Raw genomic sequence first — 20,914 nt, 5'->3', positions numbered from 1 at the left:
ATGAGGTCACATGTTCATTAACACAAAAATACCAACCTCCAGGAGTTGTTATCCATTCTTATTACCAATATTCTAATCCTTTCGAATAAGTTCTCCCCTAAAATATTTTGAGGTTTTCTAGGNTTTTTGGTCGCTGTGATGAAAATATCTGATAAGAACAACCCAAAAGAAGAACAGTTTATTTTTGCTCATGTTCCAAAGGTTTAGTCCATGGATGGTTAAGTCCCTTTCTCTGGGACTGAGGTGAGTCAGCATTTCATGACAGAAAGGCCCAAAGGAGGAAAGCTACTCAGCTCAGGGTGGGGTCAGGAGGCACGGAAAGGGAAGGGGGAAGGGCTGCAGGAAAGATGAACCTTCCCAGGGCCTTTCCCCAGTGATCCACCTCCTCACTCACACCCCACCTGCCTGCAGTTATTACCCATCATTTTATTTAAGTTAGGATGGACTGATTGGGTTACAGCTCTCATAATCCATTAATTTTGTCTCCAAATATTCTTGCATTAATGGAGGGGATTTTGTGGGACACCTCATATCCAAACCATTTCCATCACACACACACACACACACACACGTATGTGCACACACTTATATCTCGTGTGTATGTGTGTGTGTGTTTCATTATTGTATACTCATATTTGGATACAGCATTTTGGTAGATTTTCTTTCCCATGCCATTCCTTTTTCTTTTCCTCTATATCCCCTTCCTCTACTCTGTTGGCTTACCCTCGATTTTCATGAGATTCCTTCTCTCTCTAGCTTCCACTATTGAGAGAAAAAATTTTACTGTTGAATTTCTGAATCTGGCTTATTTCACTTAGCATGATGTTTTATAGTTCCATCCATTTATCAGCAAATGTCATAATTTCATTCATCCAAAAGCTGAGTAAAATTTCATTGTGTGTAAAACCACATTTTCTGTATCCATTTGTCTGTTGATAAGCACCTAAGCTTGTTCCATAACCTGGTTAATGTTAATTGTGTTGTTATAAACATTGGTATATATGTATCACCATATTTTGCTGATTTTCATGTTTTGGGATAAATACCAAGAGGTGTTATAGGTGGGACATATGGTGGTTCCATTCCTGGTCTTTTGAAAAATCTCCTACCTCTCTCCAAATTAATTGTATTGACTTGCAGTTCCACCAACAATACACAAGTGTACCTTTCGCCCCCATATCCTTAACAAGAATTATAATTTTATTCTTGAAAATTCTTCACTAAAATGTTAGTGCAATGAAATTTCAGTGCAGTTTTGATTTGCATTTCCTTGACTCCTAAGGATTTTTAACATTTTTTCATGTATTCATTGAATATGTGCCTTTCTTCTTTTTTAGAAGTGTTTGTTGAGACTATTTGTCCATTTATTGATTTTTTTGGTATTAAGTTTTCCAAGTACATTATTTATTCTCGATATTAATTCCCTATCAGTAGAGTACTTGGCAAAGATTTAAACAGATTGGTATTGGCAATAAAAACAGACACGAAGACCAGTGTAATAGAATAGAAGATACAGATACAAATTCATGTAGATAACAGTTATCTCATCCTTGACAGAATTGCCAAAAACATACATTGAAGGAAAGATAGCATTTTAAACAAATGGTGCTTGGAAAACTTGATATGCATATGTAGAAGAATGAAGCTAGATCCCTATCTCTCACCCTACTCAAAAGCCAACACAAAGTGGACCAAAGACCTAGAAATTAGAGGAGAAACTCTGCAATTTCTAGAAGAAAATATAGGAGCAACACTCCAACGTACTGGCACAGACACCTACTTTTTTAGTAAGTTTCCCAAAGCACAAAAAATAAAACCAAGAATCAGTAAGTGAGATTACATCACATTAAAAAGCTTCCACACAGCAAAGGAAACAATTAGGAGCATGAAGAGGTAGGCACAGAATGGGAGAAGACTCATACATATTTTTAAAGAATGAATAATGGATTAAATTTTCTGCAGTGACCTCAATGTCATTTCTTTTTATTTGGTCTACATAGAGTTGAATACAATCTTAGATTTTAAATTACATTTGTAACATTCAGAGTGAGAAAAATTTGTTAATACACTGTAGATTTTTCCCCCTAAGGCTTTTCTTAAAGGTTATAATTAGTAGATGCAAACAGATGAATGGGATTGACTGCATTCACTCTTTGGACAGACACTATCTACATGAGACATTTGGAGAACTCTCTGGCTCAAAAAAGGCCATATATATGCTAAAATTCTTAACTCTGAAAGTGGCTATATGATCCTATATCAGTTTTGACTTAAAGTGGGGACAATCAGAGTCTATCTGTCGGGTTTTTAAAAAATCCTGTGGAGACACATAAAGATAGAAGGAGCTGAAACTTAGTTACCATATGGTAGAAGTGGATGCTAAGGTGCTTCCCGGGTTCTTGCCATTCTGAGCTTGGAGACAGAATGTTTTCTTTAATTCTAAGAGTGACCCCAATATCTTTCCAATATAGCTCTATTTTACTTAGGTAAGCAGGTGCAATGTCTGTCATTTGCAGTCCATATAATTTTGATGAATAAATTATATGGCCTTAGGTGTAAGTGACAGTGTGTCGAAGAAGGATGCCTCATTCACCAGCCAATAACATTGGAATATAATCCCTAGAATTAGTTCAGGTATCTTGTCAAGGAGTCATGACTTGATAGAATTGCATGTAGACTGGAAATCCCATGTACTTTAATGTGAGAAGACTTAAATTGGAGTCTTGATAAATTTCTATGAGATTTGGTGAAGATGATGCTAATTATAAAACATTGTATATATAAATAAATATGAAAAAACAAAGTCAGCATAGAATTATAAATACCATTAAGTTAACATCAATAAATACATATTTATGTACACTTTTATAATTGGAAATGCTTATTTGTACTTGATTACAGTGCTAATAGAGAAATTAGAACAGGGGTTGGAAGTCCTTGTATGGAGCTAGCACACATTGTATTTATATGGGGATTGTTGGGTGTGTGGGAGACTCCCCTCTGAAGTTACGTTTCAGTCTCAGTCTCTTGAGAACATCAAGGAATCCCTTACCCCTCCCCCTCCTCTCCTTTCTTCAAAGGTTTTCTCTACCAGCCCCAACAGGACACAGTGTCTGCTCCCTGTTCCTGAGTCACCCTGCCAATCAAAACCCACCATGTCACCTACACAACCCTTCTTAAGCCAAAGCTTGCAAGCTCAGGGTCTCTGTCTTCTTCCTCTCTTTTGTCTGCCCTCTTTCTCTTCTTTCTCTCCTCTTTCTGCCCTCCTCCTTTCCTCTCTCTGCTCTCTGCCTCTCTCTTTCTTCCCCTTTGGGCAGCCCCCCAATCAAATCTCTTGTTGAGTCTCCATCTCAGGTGAGTTACTCACCTTTTAGGGATGGCTTCAGGGGAGGCCAGAAGACAAACTGGAGCTATATCTGGGGGAACCTTAAATGCCATCATAAAAAGTTAGCAGTTAATCTATTTAGAAAGAGGAAAGTGATGAAAGTCTTCAAGTAAGGGAGTGATATAATATAAAACCTAGACAATTAGGAGATAGAAGCCAGCTCTCAAGGGATAGTATAGCAATTAAGGTGACAGCAGTGAACTGGCTCACAACAGAGTGGTACTTAAGACAGGTAAAGGTGCAATGCATTGATTGTGGGGATGAAGAGGTATCAAGTGTGGTGGCTTGGGACAAAGTCAACAATTCAGTATGCTAGAGATATTTCATGAGCTATAATTAGCTAAAATTTATAAATGTGTAGCAAATGAAAGAGATCATTTAATAAATACGAAATACTTTTAGTATTAACTGTAACAATTTTATATCTTGTAGTATCTTAAGCTTCTTCACCATTATTATTTTGGGTGGTCCTATTAAGTTTTAAATGATTCATTACATATTGAACTAATTAGTTTATCTTACAGAAATAATGAGGCTTTTCCTCAGACTGCATGTGCTTTATAATGTAGAATGTATCCTTCAGTTGTGTCAGATTGTCACTTCAAACTCATCTACTAGCAACATTTTGCACATGGATTATCTCTAGTTTTTTCATGTTAACCATCTTTTCTCCCCTCACAGCCCCTCCCCTTCCCTTTCTTCCCTCTGCCCAGTCCAAAGTTCCTCCATTCTTCCCTTGCCCTCTTCCCCCATTATGGAATGGCATCCACTTACAAGAGAAACATTTGGCCTTTGTTTTTTTGGGAATGGCTTACTTTACTTAGCATGATATTCTCCAATTCCATCCATTTACCTGTAAATGCCATAATTTCATTCTTCTTTAAGGCTGAGTAATATTCCATTGTGTATATATACCACAGTTTCTTTATCCATTCATCTACTGAAGGGCATCTAAGTTGGTTCCAGTTTAGGTATCGTGAATTGAGCTGCTATAAACATTAAGGTAGCTATTGATTTTAAGTGTGTAGACTGAAGAGTGGGATAGTTGGGTCAAATGATGGTTCCATTCCAAGTTTTCTAAAGAATTTCCATACTACTTTCCAAAGTGGTTGCACCATTTGGCAGTCTCATCAGCAGTGTATGAATGTATCTTTCCCCCAAAATCCTCACCAGCACTTATTGTTGCTTGGATTCTTGATAATTAAATTCAGATAATTCTGACTGGATTGAAAGTTTAGTTTTGATTTGCATTTCTCTAATTGCTAGAGATGTTGAACACTTTTTCATATATTTGCTTATTGATTGTATATCTTCTGTGAAGTATCTGCTCAGTTCCTTGGCCCATTTATTTATTGGATTATTTGTTTTTTTTTTTTTTTGATGTTAAGTTTTTTGAGATCTTTATATACCCTGGAGATTAGTGCTTTATTTGATGTGTGTATGGTAAAGATTTTCTCCCATTCTTTGGTTCTCTCTTCAGGCTATTTATTGTTTCCATTGCTGCAAAGAGGCTTTTTAGTTTGAATCCATCCCATTTATTGATTCTTGGTTTTACTTCTTGCAGTATAGGAGTCTTATTAAGGAAGTCAGGGCCTAATCTGACATGATGAAGATTTGGACCTACTTTTTCTTCTATTAGGTGTAGGGTCTCTGGTCTAATTCATAGGTCCTTGATCTACTTCGAGTTGAGTTTTGCACATGGTGAGAGATAGAGGTTTAATTTCATTTTGCTGCATGTGGATTTCCAGTTTTCCCAGCATCCATTTGTTGAAGAGACTCTGTCTTCTCCAATGTATGTTTTTGGTGTCTGTGTAGTATGAGATAACAGTACTTATATGGGTTTTTCTTTGGGTTCTCTATTCTGTACCATTGGTCTACATGTATATTTTGGTGCCAATAACCATGGCATTTTTGTTACTTTAGCTCTGTAGTATAATTTAAGGTCTGGTAATGTTATGCCTCCTGCTTCTGTCTTCTTGGAAAGGATTGCTGTGCCTCTTCTGTATTTCTTATTTTTCCAAATAAATTTCACAATTGCTTTTTCTATTTCTATGAGGAATGTCATTGGGATTGTTATTGGAATTACATTAAATCTGTATAGTGCTTTAGGTAATATGTCATTTTGACAATATTAATTCTGCCTATCCAAGAACAAAGGAGATCTTTCCATATTCCAAGGTCTTCTTTAATTTCTTTCTTTAGTGTTCTATAGTTTTCATTGTGTAGGTTTTTCACCTCTTTTGTTAGGTTGATTCCCAAGTATCTTATTTTTTTTAGTTCATGTTAATTGTCTTATTTAATTTTTTGATTGTCAGAAGCCCACTGTTTGCAGTAGACACTATTGTTCTTGATTTTTTAAAAAAGAGGCAGAAGTTCAAAGACATGTCATTATTCAGCCCATGACTGGTCTTATTTCTTTATATTGGTTTCTGTTAGTTCTCTAATCACAAGAACAATCCAACACCTTTGGCATGCCTCTAGAGACAAATGAAAAATAGTTCTGAGTGATTATTCACTCTTTCTGAAACTTAAATTAGATTTTATTGAAAGATTTACCACCATTGAATGTATCTGATCAAATGTATAGCAGGCTGGTAAAGGTCACTTTTTTGAAACAAACAAAATTCAATTGAGGGTGGAGGAACAAGTGTAATTTATTTATTTTTTCCATTTAGTGCTGGTTATTGAACCCAGTTGTGCTTAACCACTGAGGTACATCCCCAGCCTTGTTTTTTTTTTTTTTTTTTTTTTTTTTTTTCTATTTTGAGATAGGGTCTTACTCAATTGCAGAGGCTGAGCTCAAACTTGCAATCCTTCTGTCTCAGCCTCCCCAACAGCTGAGATTACAGATGTACATACTGTGCACGGCTTATAAATTTTTTATGGCAATGTTTATCAAACTTACTTTTGCCACAAAATACTGACTGTAGGTTGGAGAGTGGCAATAGTTTCTTTATTAAAGCAGTGGTTCTTATGAACTGGGGTACATGTAGATTGCATAGCATATCTGAGTGTGTGGAATATGGCAAAACTAACAGATTTTCTTCCCCTCTTACTACTTTTAAGTAGGATACATATTACTATCCCCATTGATCTTTTTTTTATTTTTTATTTTAAGAGAGAGAGAGAGAGAGAGAGAGAGAGAGAGAATTTTTTAAATATTTATTTTATAGTTTTCAGTGGACACAACATCTTTATTTTATTTTTATGTTGTGCTGAGGATCAAACCCAGTGCTCTGCGCATGCCTGGTGAGCGCGCTGCCACTTGAGCCACATCCCCAGCCCCACATTGATCTTTTAAATAATAAACATATTTTATGTGCCAAATCTGTTCCAAGATTTATCTTGAACTTGTGGGTATATTCATAAATTTTGAAAAAGATTATTGCTTCAAATCACTAAAGTATGATTTGGCTTTTTGGAAAAAAGAAAAGTGATTCAAATGAGAGCCTTCTTAATTGTTTACTTTTATGTGCTTTGGCTGTGAATAATTTCCTTATCTTAGGTATCACTTTTCAACAAAACAAAGCAAACCTGAAGAAAAATATGGGTTCAGAAACAAACTTTGAAGTGCCTGTTAATATCAAGGTAGCTAAGCGAACTCCAGCAAACTCTGAACTTTTTCTGAACCTATGTCATCACATGTAAAACAGAGACTTATGAAGACATATTCATGACATGAGTAGGTGTTTAGCAAACATTAGATCCCTATCTACCTACATGCTTCACTTGCCTCCATCTCCCTGTCTAGGAGCTTTCTCAGTTCAAGTTTCTTCCTACCTCCATAGGAACTGCTGCATTCACTTCTGGTCTTTTTTTGTCTCCTATCTTCTCTCTGCTCACCTGTGTTCTTTGGGAAGATTTGACATACTTTAACTTCAATTATGAATATATTTGTGTGAATATTTGTAGTAATTGATGAATACCAAGTAAATGGTAATCTGAAGAATGAAGAAACATTGGAAGGTCAAGTAGACTTTTCTGAATCCAAATATTTGCTAATTTAAGACAGCACCTATCATAGAATGCATTTTAAAATTGTTTCATTTGCTTTTTTTAGTTATACATGACAGTAGAATGTATTTTGATATATTGTACATATATTGAGTATAACTTCCCATTCTTGTGGTTGTACATGATATGGAATTACATTGGTCATGTATTCATATAAGATCATAGGAATGTAATGTTTGATTCATTCTACTGTCTTTCCCATTCCCATCCTCCCTACTCCCCCTTGTTCAATCTGGTGAACCCACTCCACACATACCCACTATTGTGAGTTAGCATCTGCATATCAGAGGAAATCTTTGGCCTTTAGTTTTGGGGATTGTGTTATTTTACTTAGCATGATAGTCTCCAGTTCCATCCATTTACCGCCAAATGCCATAATTTCATTCTTCTTTATGGCTGAGTAACATTTCATTATGTATATGTACCACATTTTTTTCATCCATTTGTCTGTTGAAGGGCACCAAGATTGGTTTCATAGCTTAGCTATTGTGAAGTGAGCTGTAATAAGCATGAATGTGGCTGCATTATGATAGCATGCTGATTTTAAGTCCTCAAGTATATGCTGAGGAGTGGGATAACTGGGTCATACTGTGTGGTTCCATTCCAAGTTTTCTAAGGAATCTCCAGACTGCTTTCCATATTGTCTACACCAATTTGCAGTTCCACCAGCAATGTATGAGTGTACCTTTTCCCCCACATCCTCTCCAACATTTATTGTTACTTGTATTCTTGATAGTTGCCATTCTGACTGGAGTAAGATGAAATCTTGGTGTGGTTTTAATTTGCATTTCGCTAGTTGCTACCGATGTTGAACATTTTTTTTTCATATATTTGTTGAGCATTCATATTTCTTCTTTTGAGAAGTGCCTGTTCAGTTCCTATGCCCATTTATTGATAAGGTAATTGTTTTATTGGTGTTTTTTGAGTTCTTTATATATCCTGGAGATTAAGTCTCCATTTGAGCTGCAGGTGGCAGACATTTTCTCCCAAAGAATGTATTTTTTTTTAAATGAGGAAAGAAAGTCCACAAAGTGAAGATGGAATATTTAAAAGAGAGAGAAGCACTTACTCATTTCGCAAGGTAGGAATGGCATTGATCGATTTTGTCCAAAGTAGGGTGGAAAGATGAGTGTGTGCCAAATGTATAGAACTGTTGTCTGAAGGGATGTCATTTCAATAATGTCTTGAAGAATGAGTCCAACTTTTCTATTTATAAGAAGAAAACAAAAATATCTCAATTGATTTACTTAAAATGTGTTACCTTTTTCCAACTGTTGTTCCAGCTGGAAATTCTGGTCTGGGAATGTTTTGCAGTCTTCCTACAAAAGTCTTGATTGTTTTAATTTCATAAAAACTGACTTATTACTATCATAAAATAATTTATTAATTGGGATGCTATTCTTATATTACAAAGGTTCTCACCCAGAAAAAAAATGTGAAATTAAACCTTCTTGCACCCATTGTATTGAAATTACTTTATTTCTCAGGAATCTTCAGACCCATGTCTCTTAAAGGGAGTTCATATTAAACTTGGCTAATTTGGTTAATTTGCTATGCTGGATATATTTCCATTTAATTCTTTAAACTTTTTTGAACTAATAATCCTTAATTTGGAGCAGAAATGATTGATTCAAATTCTATTAGAAAAATAAATATAAAATGACAATTTTTCATTCTCTTTTAATGCTGAGTAATATTCTAATGTGTATATGTACCACAGTTTCTTTATCCATTCATCTATTGAAGGGCATTTTGTATGACTGATTAGAACTAATAAATAAAATTTTAAAAAATGACAATTTTTCATATTATGTTACTGTATGCATTGGCATTAAAAGTTAAATGCATGCAAGCATACGGGTACATACGTGTAATCCCAGCAGCTCCAGAGGCTGAGGTTGGATGATTGTGAGTTCAAAGCCAGCCTCAGCAAAAGTGAGGCACTAAGCAACTGAGATCCTGTCTCTAAAAAAATTACAAAATAGAGCTGGGGATGTGGCTCAGTGGTAGTGCAGCCCAAAGTTCAATCCCTGGTATCAAATAATAATAATAATAATAATAATAATAATAATAATAAATAAAACACATAAAATCAAAAAATTCATATTTATATATAGTAGTTACACATATATATTGTACTGAGTGTATAATACAAATTACAACCTCCTTATATCTCTTTTAGTGTCATAACCATCCAATACAAGATATAGAGCCTTAACATTAGCTCAAAAGCAACCCTTATGGTTCTTCCTAGTCATTAACCTCCGCAAAGATACCCACTATCAAACTGTTAAGATTTCTATCACCACAGATTAATTGTGCCTCTTTTGAAAATTTATTGAAAGGGAAGCATACTCTATATACTCTTTTGTTTCCAGTTTCTTTCAATATAATATTTTGAGGTCATTTATGTTTCTGAATTATATATCTATATATAGATATATAGATATATATATATTACACTACACGTATGATGATTCAATTGAATGGATATCCTTCAATGAACATATAGTTTCTACTGTTGATAAATAGTTGGGGGGAATCTTCTCCCATTTTGATTAATGCTATATTTATTTACATTCTTGAATTATTTAATAGTTAAAAGATGAAGATCTGGAGTGTTATTGCTTAACTTCAAATTCTAATCTAGATGTTAGCTGTGTGGTCTTGGAAAAGTAATTTAGCTCTATTTCCCTCAGTTTCTTCACTCCCTAAATGTATAATCATACCTGCATAATTGGTTAATTTGAGCATTTATTATGTTAAGGAATACAAAGCCCCTGAAACTGTGCCTAGCATGTAGATTCTCAATATGTTTGTTTTTCACTTTTTTTGCCTTGCATTATATGTCTATTATTAATGTTGCTCATTCTATATATGTTAGTTTTTATTTCTGTAGTATATTCTATCATTTTGTGTTTGTCTATCTATTTTTTGGTAATTTTTAAGGATGTGTACATGTAAAGTTAATTCAGAATAACCTTATTGAGAATAAAATTAAATTAACAAATTTTAAATATATCTAAACATATCTTGAAAGTCAGTACCATTAAATTTGAAGGCAGCTTGATCAGATGCATATTTCTCATTTCTAATGAGCATTTTTCTTTAGAGTTTTATATTTTACCCTATTATCTGATGTCCTGTCCCAACTTTAGTCCTTCCAGAGACAGCTAGCTCTTAGCACTCTCTCAGAGTTTTCAGATTTTGGAGGCTTTCTTAGATTTTGGAGCCTCTTTCCACTGCAAGGGATTGCAGATGTCTAGTTCCTTGGGCTTCCATTTTCATCAGGGTCTTATGTTAGTCCTCAAGCATAGGACCACACTTTGACTTCACATACCAGAATGGATTTCATGTGGTTTTTGTTGTTATTCTTATTATTTAAGTATAATTTTGAGAGGAAAGAGTAATACAATTTTTAGCAAGTTTTTTGTTTTTGTTTTTACATAGCCCTTAGCGCGTTTTTATTTTGTCTTATAATACAATACTGGAAACAATGACTACATTGTTCACACACCAGCTCTACCTTCATAATATTTGTGTGATCACCAGTGACTATTAGATCCTTCTTTTAGTTCCAGTATCTTCCATTTCTATTATGGCATTAGTTATAATGAGGAAGTAACAGATGTCAAGAGGAAAGCATTTATTAAATTCAATGCCAATCACATTCCTTTGTAAGCTCTGTTAGAAGAGGAGATGATGTCCTAGGAATGCACAGCAGAGAGACTTAAAATCTCTTAAAATCTCGGGACTCTAGTTTGCATATTCCTTATTTTGTGACCTTGAAATTAGGATCCCAAGTTTTCAAACCTGAATTTTTCCTCATTTGAAAAACAAGGAGTGTGTGTGTGTGTTTGTGTGTGTGTAAATCAATTAAAATCCCTCAAGATCCTTAAAATCTCTTATAGTTCTAACAGTGTCTTTTCTAAGCTCAAGCCCAGCTGTCTTAGTTTTAGCTGTTTCTGAGTTAAAGTACATTTGTTCGTATGTTGTTTGAGGGTATCTGTGTGCATGTGTTCAGGAAAATTTATCTTTTGTGAATTTTTGATGTTGAAATTAAACAATTCACTTGGAATGAATTCAGCTTTGATGCATTTATTTATGTTGGCAGTGCCATTGGGAAGAGTACTAAGTGGAGAGTGAGATTGCTGAACTGTTTGAACAGAAGCTATTTTGCATATTTATCTGTCATCTCTTATGGCCCTGGGGAAGCCTGATGCTTCTGTCCATCCTAATTCCTTTTGGGGGCAATTTCAAAGGTTGCCCTTCCCTTTTTTCTCTCTCTTAGTCTTCATCTATATTTTGAGAGACTTTTAAGTGTTGATTACAGAGAGAAACTATACCTTATGGGTTATTGTTCATGTTTTCAATCATTAATGTTTTTAAAAGAATTACCATTTTTTCTTTAAATAGGCAATTATAGAAATATCCCAAGGACATCTCACTAGAGCCAAAAATATTTCAGAATCTAGCACTTCATTGTGAGACAAAAGAGAAACACCATTTTGATCCCATTCTTTGGCAGTGAAGGAAGTTACCTGAACCCATCTTGACTGAAATCCCTTTGGATAGGTGTTTCATTTTGTCTGCTCTAGGCCACTTTAGGAATATCTTCATTTAGTTCATATTCTGAACATATTAAGTCTGTCACTGAAACCTGTAGTTAATCTTTGAGTTTATTTTATAGAGCTCAATCATTGGCAATGCACACTTCTGCGGCATTCATTTATTCATTTTTTAATTATCTAAGTAACACTTCTATTAGCCACTTGGCACTGGATGTAGTTGAAAAAAACAAAATGTATGCCTCCCCCAACGGTGCTTAAAGATTATTAAAAGCACAGGAATAAAGAATTAGACACACATATGCACATGTAGTTACTTATACTGATAAAAGCAATGAAGGAAAACAACTGGCAGCTATGAAACAGAATAACCTAGTTGGAGAATTACTGTGTTATGTAATCAAAGCATCAGGAAAGGCTTCTCTGGAGGTAACATTTAAAATTGGACCTGGAAGATGAAGAGCCAAGTGGAGATTTAGGATAGAGCATTTCATAAGGAAGATGTTATTTAAACCTTTATTAAGAAAAACATCCTGATAGATCCAGATGGACCATTGTGGTTGAATGTGGCCTGCTCCTACTGGACATAGACTGAAATGGAGCAGTATGAAAAAGCAACAAAACATTTTTATTCTGTCTGGTAACATGATATTTTTTAAGTTTATGAAATGGGAAAGAGGAGTGAAGGTGAAGGCACAGGAGAGAAGAGAAGATGTGAGGAGGGCCTAGGTGTGAGGCAACACTCAAACATGGAAGGCTAGAAGAAACAGAGAAAAGACAGAGACCTTCCCAAAGGAGAGCACAGTGCATAATTTTGCAGATAGAAGGATGATCAATGATGAAAATAAAATTGTTTATTGTTCTTTAATATAATTACATCCTTACTTCTATCAATTTTTTATAAAATCCATCAGATACATCAGTCTTAAATTCAGTGGTGTTTTAGTAAAGATGAAGAAGAATTAGTATTGACAAATTATAGGAGCTGGGTGACTGTAGGAGCCAGGTGACAGTGATAGCTCAGGCTGTAGCATGGACGGGATCAGGAGGAACTTACCCCACAACCTAGTAAACCCTACATTGAATTAAATGAGAGCTGAGGGTGCACATTAGCATCTGGACTTGCAGGGAGAATTCCACGCTAGAACTAGACAGAGGAATCATTTCCATGATGATGACTTGGAGGAGGACTGGAGAGCCATTTTACTGACTTTCCAGCTCACCTACCAGAAGACTCAAGTTAACCTATCATGTTCTCAAGGTTCATTATAAGATGGTCTAAATAATTATAAAAAGCAAAATAAGAGTACATTTCATGATTCCATTTGTACAAAATTCTAGAAATGCAACAAAAATCTAGTGACAAAAAGAAAATCAGTGATTGTTTAACAGTGGGAGGAGAGGTGCAGAGAAGAGAAGAAAGGAAGATTATAAAGGAAATGAGGAAGTGTTTCAGAATGAAGGATGTGCTAAATATCTTGATGGTGTGAATAGTTTCATGGGCATAAATAAATGCCTTAACATATCAAATATATAATTTAAATATATGCAATTTACTATACATTCATTATACTTAAATATAGCTATTTTAAAACTGTAAACTAAATCTCTATATTTGAATTACTCTAATAAATTATTATTATTTTTAAAAATTATATAACGTCTTCTTTGTAATTCAAAATAACTTGAATGTACCCAAAAAGTTCATACTGTCAGACTTATACCAGAGTTGTTAAAACTTTAGACGTGAGTTTAGAAATATTTTCATTTTAGTGAGAGCCCACTTGATTTTTACGCAAACTGAAGCTTCAGAACTGTGCCTTCAAATTATCAGCTTTACAAATTTTATGTTCTGTACAAATTAATTGACCATCTTTAATTGCCCTAATAACTTATTAATTTTAGCTTAGATTTTCTTCCAATGGATGAATGATAATTGGATTGTTTGGCCAGGGAGTTGGTGGAATATATTTAAGAACAAATAAACAAAAAACTTGCATGGTATTTTATACATTTTTTTATGCTGGACAAACATCAGAAACAATTATGTCACCCAGAGTCTAGGGAGACTGAGAAAGGTGGATTGCAAGTTCAAAGCCAGCCTTAATGGGGGGTGGGTGAGGTTATGGAAAAAATGGAGGAACTTTGATTGGGCAAAGGGGAGGGAGGGTGTGAAGGGTGTAGGGGGGCAGGAAAATGGTAGAATGAGATGGACATCATTACCCTAGGTACATGTATGATTGCACATATGGTGCGATGCTACATCATGTCCAAACAGAGAAATGAAATGTTGTGATGCAATTATGTACAGTAAATTAAAATGCATTCTGCTGTCATACATACCTAATTAGAATAAATAAATAAATAATAAATTAATAATATTATGTAATATTAATAAATTAATTATTAATAAAATAAATCTTTACACTCAAACATCACAGCTTAGCTTTAAAAAAAGAAAAAAAAGCCAGCCTCAGCAATAGTGAGGAGCTCAGCAACTCAGTGAGACCCTGTCTCTAAATAAAATACAAAATAGGGCTGAGGATGTGACTCAGTGGTTTTAGTGCCCCTGCAGTCAATGCCTGGCACCCCCCCAACAAATAAAGAAATAATCTGTCAAAACATGCAATATTGGATTTTTGTATGGCAAATATCATTCAGTTACTTCTGAAATTCTTTTCATTAATGGAGCAGGGCACAGCAGAAAGGGAAATGGGTAAAGGTAGAAGACACATAAATGGAGCCTCCAAACTGCCTATAAATTTAGTGCCCTGGTAAAGAACAGGAGGTTGAGCAGTTTGAAAAGAGGAGTTTAGGGAGAGATATATGAAAAGGATGTAGCACAATGTCAAGAGGAGAGCAAGCACAACAGAAAAGCAGAGGGCTGAATGAGGTTGGTCTTGAATGTATATCAAGCCCCAATACATGGTTATAATGGAATTAATTGTTTTAGTTTCCTTTTATTTACCAAGAAGAGCAACATAATGATTGGTTCAATGACAGGAAATTTTCACTTCTATAGTTAGCAAAAATAATTCTCATACTTAGAAACTTTTAATTTGTGTTTTTTAGTTACATTTTTATAAATCTGATATCATAAAGCATACTTTTAAAGTGGAATTCTGATAAGAATTAATGCTTATTCCATTTACTATTCCTCATTTTGGAAATGAACCATTCTGTTTCAAACTATGATTTAGTTCACGAGAATAGCTGTCAGGAAGTAGATACTTCAATTGCTTTACAGATTCTGTTGACTAGAACTTGTTGAATTCATAGTTGGGATCTTTCAATCAGGTTGACTCAGGACATTGTTTCTTCCTTGTTAAATGCATATAAAGTTTGTTGACATGATTAATTAAAGTAATATGTGTGAAGTACTTCACTATTGTTTGTCACAGTGACTATTCAATAAATGTTAGCTATTAAAAATATTATGGCAGAAATGTGGCAAAGTTGAAAGTCACTAAATTTTGAAGAAGACCAAGGGACTAATGCACAATATAACAAGTTTGGAAATAAAATATCATCTCACTCAGGTTTATTTTAGTTTATGAATAAAATGGTTTAATATCATCTCTGATGGAAAGCTTGGTCAGTTGGTATATTAGTCATCTTTTCATCACTGTGACCAAAATACATCACAGGAGTTAATTAGATGAGGGAAAATTTCACTTATGGTTTCAGAGGTTTAGTGTGTGGTGGGCTGACTCCATTTCCCTGAGCCCAAGATGAGGCAGAACAGGTGCTGCTCTGTTTGTGGTGGCCGGGAAGCAGACAAAGAAGGGGGAATGGACTACAAAGAAGACAAACACTGCCATGGCATTCCTCCAGTGACCCATCTCTGGCCATGCCTCTACAGCTGTCACCCAGTTAGTCCATTTAAACTAAGGTGGATTGATTAAGTTACAGTCCCCATAATCCCATCATTTTACCTTTCAATAATCCTGCATTAACTTGGAACTTTTGGGGGGGCACCTTATATCCAAATCGTAACAATTGGATATATCTACAACCTTAGCAGGACTAAGTTCTACTAAGAAAGGACTCAACAAAATGAAGCCCTGAGAGATTAGCAATATATTTGGAAAAGCTACATGAAAACAACACTCATGAGCTGTATCTAAGAGGTGTTTTGTTGATCCTCTTCTGATTTATCACTTCTCCCTAAATAATTCTTTTGGAAACATTTTGTAACAAGAGAAAATCACAATAGAGTCAAAAAGAGAGAGCTGCATTTTGGTTGTGCAAGGAACTAAAATGAACAGAAAAATAGAAAAGTAATGAGTTGAAGAGAACTGCTAAGCAGATCGAGTACTAAGGTTGCTGATCCATTCCTGATTCCAATTAACCTTAATTTGTTTAGAGGCTCAGCAACACCAAATGAATGAAACTGGCCAATTAGCAGACCGCAACATGAGTTCAGCTCACCAAAGGCTGTTTATCAGCTGGACATGATGAGGGTAAAATTCTGCTAATTCTGTGATAAGTGTCAGGGCGCGACACTATCTAGTAGAGCTCCTTAACTTTGGAGATTTAAAACATGCATACTTTGAGATATGGAGTGAAGAGACTGCAGGAAGAATGACCTGCACTTCATTTGGGAATTTTACTTGCAAGTACAACTACAGGCTGCTTAAAAGTGAATATTAATGCAAATATTGTTTGAACCCATGGGATTCAGACTATGATTAATTCTTTACCCCATACAGTTCTTAGCAAGGACTCAGTGTTCAAAAGATGCTAATGTAGATGTTTATTTCATTTTCCAACTTTACTAATTATTTCTTTAGTGAATATCCATTGCTCTTTGTAAAGCCTGCTTTACCTTTTATAATAAAAATATGATATAGCCCAGTTAAAAATTTTTGAAGCAAAATTTTTGAACAATGGTCTGCTCACCAACTTGTTGAATAGATTTATTTTCTTAATAAACAGCCACCATCTGATCTCCCATTTAAGGGTGAAATTTCTTGGTCACTATTGGAAAAAACTGAGGTCAGTCTGTTTAATAGCATTACTGGTTACTAAAATTTAATTTTCTGTGTGCAAAATTATTACCACAAATACACAAATTCTATTTACAACACAATTTCATCAATAAAAATTAGGCAGAAGATGGAATTGGATTCTTATTAGGATAAGAGAGGACCTAGTGAGGTCTTAAAATCAGAAGAGGAGGCAGAAGCTAATTCCAGCTCTGATAATAACAGTGATGTGTAGCCTCGGGCAACTTTTTTAATTTCAGGGAGCCTGTAGTTCTGTCATGGTGATAATAATGTATGCTTACTTCCCAAATGTGTTGTGGGGATTAATTATTTAATGTTTACCAAGAGCTTTGAAGATGAAGAATAAAGACTCTATGCTAAGTTTATTACTTGGAATAGGATATATCAAGCAACTTCAATCTATTTCACCAGCAAGTGCTGGTGTGCAGTGAGCAGAACTTGAAAAAAAAAAAAAGAAGCTGAAAGTGTGAAAGAAATGAAGATAAAACAGCCACTTCTCAATGAGTCAGATTTTTTTCCTGCCCTTTATTTTTTTGAAGAAATGTATTTGACAGCTAAGTATAGCAGGAATGTATTTAAAAAATATTTCCAGAAAATACCTCTAGGCCAAAGCAATGTCAGTTTAATTTTCTACCATACCTATGTTAACTGTACAATGAGATCTTGTTCTAAATAATGGCTCTCAGAAAACCATAACTTCCTACCACAAAGAAAGGCTTATTTTGAACCTATTTTCAAAATAAGAAATTGCACAAATTTAAATTGATTTGAGTATAGATTTAAATTAAGAAATAGAACTAATTAAATAAGATTTCCAAAGAGATAGAAACCAAAAGGACTTTCTAGCTAAATTATAAAGCAAATGGAAAATTGTTATTAATTAGTTTATTCTTTCATAACCATTGCTTACCTGGGCTGAAGAAGTGTACTCTAAATAGCACAGATTTGACTATTAAGAGAAGTTGTCTATCCTGTTTGAAGGACTCTACAGGGGATTTATAGCAAAGAAGAGTAAAAGTAATTGTTCATTTGGTAATTCAGATCTAAAAATAAGCAATACTATGTTTTATGTTATGAATCACTAGCCACAGAGTGATCATAACCTTTTAAAATAGTTTATTTTTATTCAGATAAGTTCTGGACTACTAGAATATCATAAAATATGTAAAAAAGTAATGTTGTAACTGTGCACTCTGCAAATGGAAAATCCAACACCCTGAAGTTGAAACGACTAGATCAAGTTCTACTGCTAGTTAGCTGATCAATATCCTGATACATATCATTTTTCCATCACACTGAATTCAATTAATTACATATTTGTGGTTAAAAGTAATAAAAACACAACAGAATGAATGTACTAATACACACTTAAACAGATGATAATCTTAGTTTGAAAGGAACGAAAGGGGGCTAAGTCAAATTATTATTCATAGAAAGTTTAATACATTTAGTTGTTCTAGAGAAGTTTTCTGTACCATAATTCCAAGAATTTATGAAAAAAACACCTGTGATGTTTACAGGACCAGGCTGTGCTTTGAAGATTTTAGCTCCTAACTAACGGCTGAGTTAATCTCAGATATTATGGCAAATAAGATTTTCCATTTAAATACCTGTTCCTTCTATTGCATCTCTCTATTGATCTACTTATCCAAGGGTCCCATGTATCTCTTTGTGCTTTCTTCTCTTTCATTGACACCATTGTAGAATGTGAAGTTTGAACCTTCTTGATGGAGTTCTTTGTCTCTATTTTCCTCTAATCTTAGTGATCAGTAAGGATTAAATAAGTGGTTTTGGCAAGGATGTGGGGGAAAAGGCCAACTCATATATTGCTAGTGGGACTGCAAATTGGTGCAACCAATCTGGAAAGTAGTATGGAGATTCCTTGGAAGACTGAGAATGGAACCGCCATTTGACCCAGCTATCACATTCCTCAGTCTATACCCAAAGGATTTAAAATCAGCATACTATAGTAATTCTGCCACATCAGTGCTTATAGTAGCTCAATTCACAATAGCTAAACTATGAAAGCAATCTAGATGCCCTTCAGTAGATGAATGGATAAAGAAACTGTGGTATATATACACAATGGAATATTACTCAGCATTAAAAGAGAAAATAAAATCATGGCATTTGAAGGTAAATGGATGGAGTTGGAGAATATCATGCGAAACAAAGCAAGCCAATCCCCCCCTCCAAAAAAAAAAAAAGGCTGAATGTTTTCTCTGATAAGTGGATGTTGATCCATAAAGGAGGGAAGGGAGAGGAGGGGAAGAGGCATGGGGGCAGGAAAGATGGTGGAATGAGATGGATATCATTACTCTAGGTACATGTATGATTGCACATATGGTGCGACACTACAAGGTGTACAACCAGAGAAATTAAAAGTTGTGCTACAGTTGTGTACAATGAATCAAAATGCATTTTGCTGTCATATATACCTAATTAGAATAAATAAATTAATTAATTTAAAGAAAGAAGAGTGTGACAAGGAGAAATGTTGGGAAAATAGAAGAATTTTCTGAAAAGATGGAAGGCTTCTATATTCTTTTGAGTTAGCAAATTATTATTGTAATGACAGTCATTCTGCTCAACATTTTATATCTTTTTACTCCTCACAGTAGCCCACAAACCAGGTGCTATTCTGTCCCCAATTACTTGCTGGACAATTCAGATCCTTCTGACTCTAAATTACTTGTGATAAAATTAATCAGGATTAAAATAAATTAATAGAGATTCATTAAAATTAATGACTTGAAAAGGAATGTTATCAACTGTAAAATGAGAAATGTACATAAGGAAATATGAGACATAATAGCCAACCACTAAATGCTACCAATGTGTACTCCTATCCTGTATGCCCCTAAAATATGAAAATAATATTATATATAGAAAATTCACAATTAGTTTTCATTTTTACTTACTCTTCATAACCTCTAAAGCATCGTTTTATATATTGATAAGTCTACATTGATTTCTTTTTCTGGGATTGTAAAGTTTTGCTTGCTTCTATGCCTTCAAAAGATTGCATGCTAATGTTGGGACTGATGTTCTAATTTGTAATGCTCTGCCTCTTTGATACAAGTTCAATCTTAGAAAGATTTTGTGTATTTATTTCTATTCAACTAAATCATCATCTTTACAAAGTCAGTTCCTGTATATGAGCATTTTATTATTTACTTTCCACCATGAAAGGGAATGACTTTTCTGAAAGTTGTGCTTTGAGAGAAAGGATAGCATTGACCCTTGTGGCTTTTGGCTGAAAGAGGAGACCTCTTTATAGGTCACCAGAAAATATCTTCCTCACTTTATGTTCACCTCCTATATTTTTCTATCAAACAAACATTCCCCTGACTTTTGCAACCTCAACTTTGGAAATTTTGTTTCATATTCCATTATGTATTTTCACAAAAGAGTGTAGAAAAGAATGTAGGAGAGCAATGCAAATATTTCAGAGAGCAGTTCTTTGAATTATTTGTTGGCCTATTCTCTTTTCAATTGTAAATACCTCCAGAATCCACACAGCTGTGTCCTCTATGGAATATTTCCACCTTGTTATAGTAATGACAAAAATACTTCCAGTTAATAATTGTATGTTTCAGCATTAAAAGAGAGTAAAATTATGGCATTTGCAGGTAAATGGACAGAGTTGAAGAATATCATGCCAAGTGAAGTAAGCCAATCTCAAAAAACCAAAGGCCATGTATTCTCTCTGATAAGTGGATGCTGATTCTTAATGGGGAGGGGCGAGACAAGGGAAAAATTGAGGAACTGTGATTGGGCAAAGGGGAGGGAGGGGAAATGAAGGGATACAGGGATAGGAAAGACAGTGGAATGAGATGGACATCATTACCTTAAGTAAATTTATGAAGACACAAATGGTGTGAATATACTTTGTATTCAACCAGAGATATGAAAACTTATGCTCTATATGTGTAATA

The sequence above is a fragment of the Marmota marmota genome, unplaced genomic scaffold (genome assembly GCF_001458135.2).
Source record: "Marmota marmota marmota unplaced genomic scaffold, marMar, whole genome shotgun sequence".
Taxonomy (NCBI): Eukaryota; Metazoa; Chordata; class Mammalia; order Rodentia; family Sciuridae; genus Marmota; species Marmota marmota.
The sequence above is the reverse complement of the archived record's forward strand: the minus strand, read 5'-3'. Positions refer to the sequence as shown.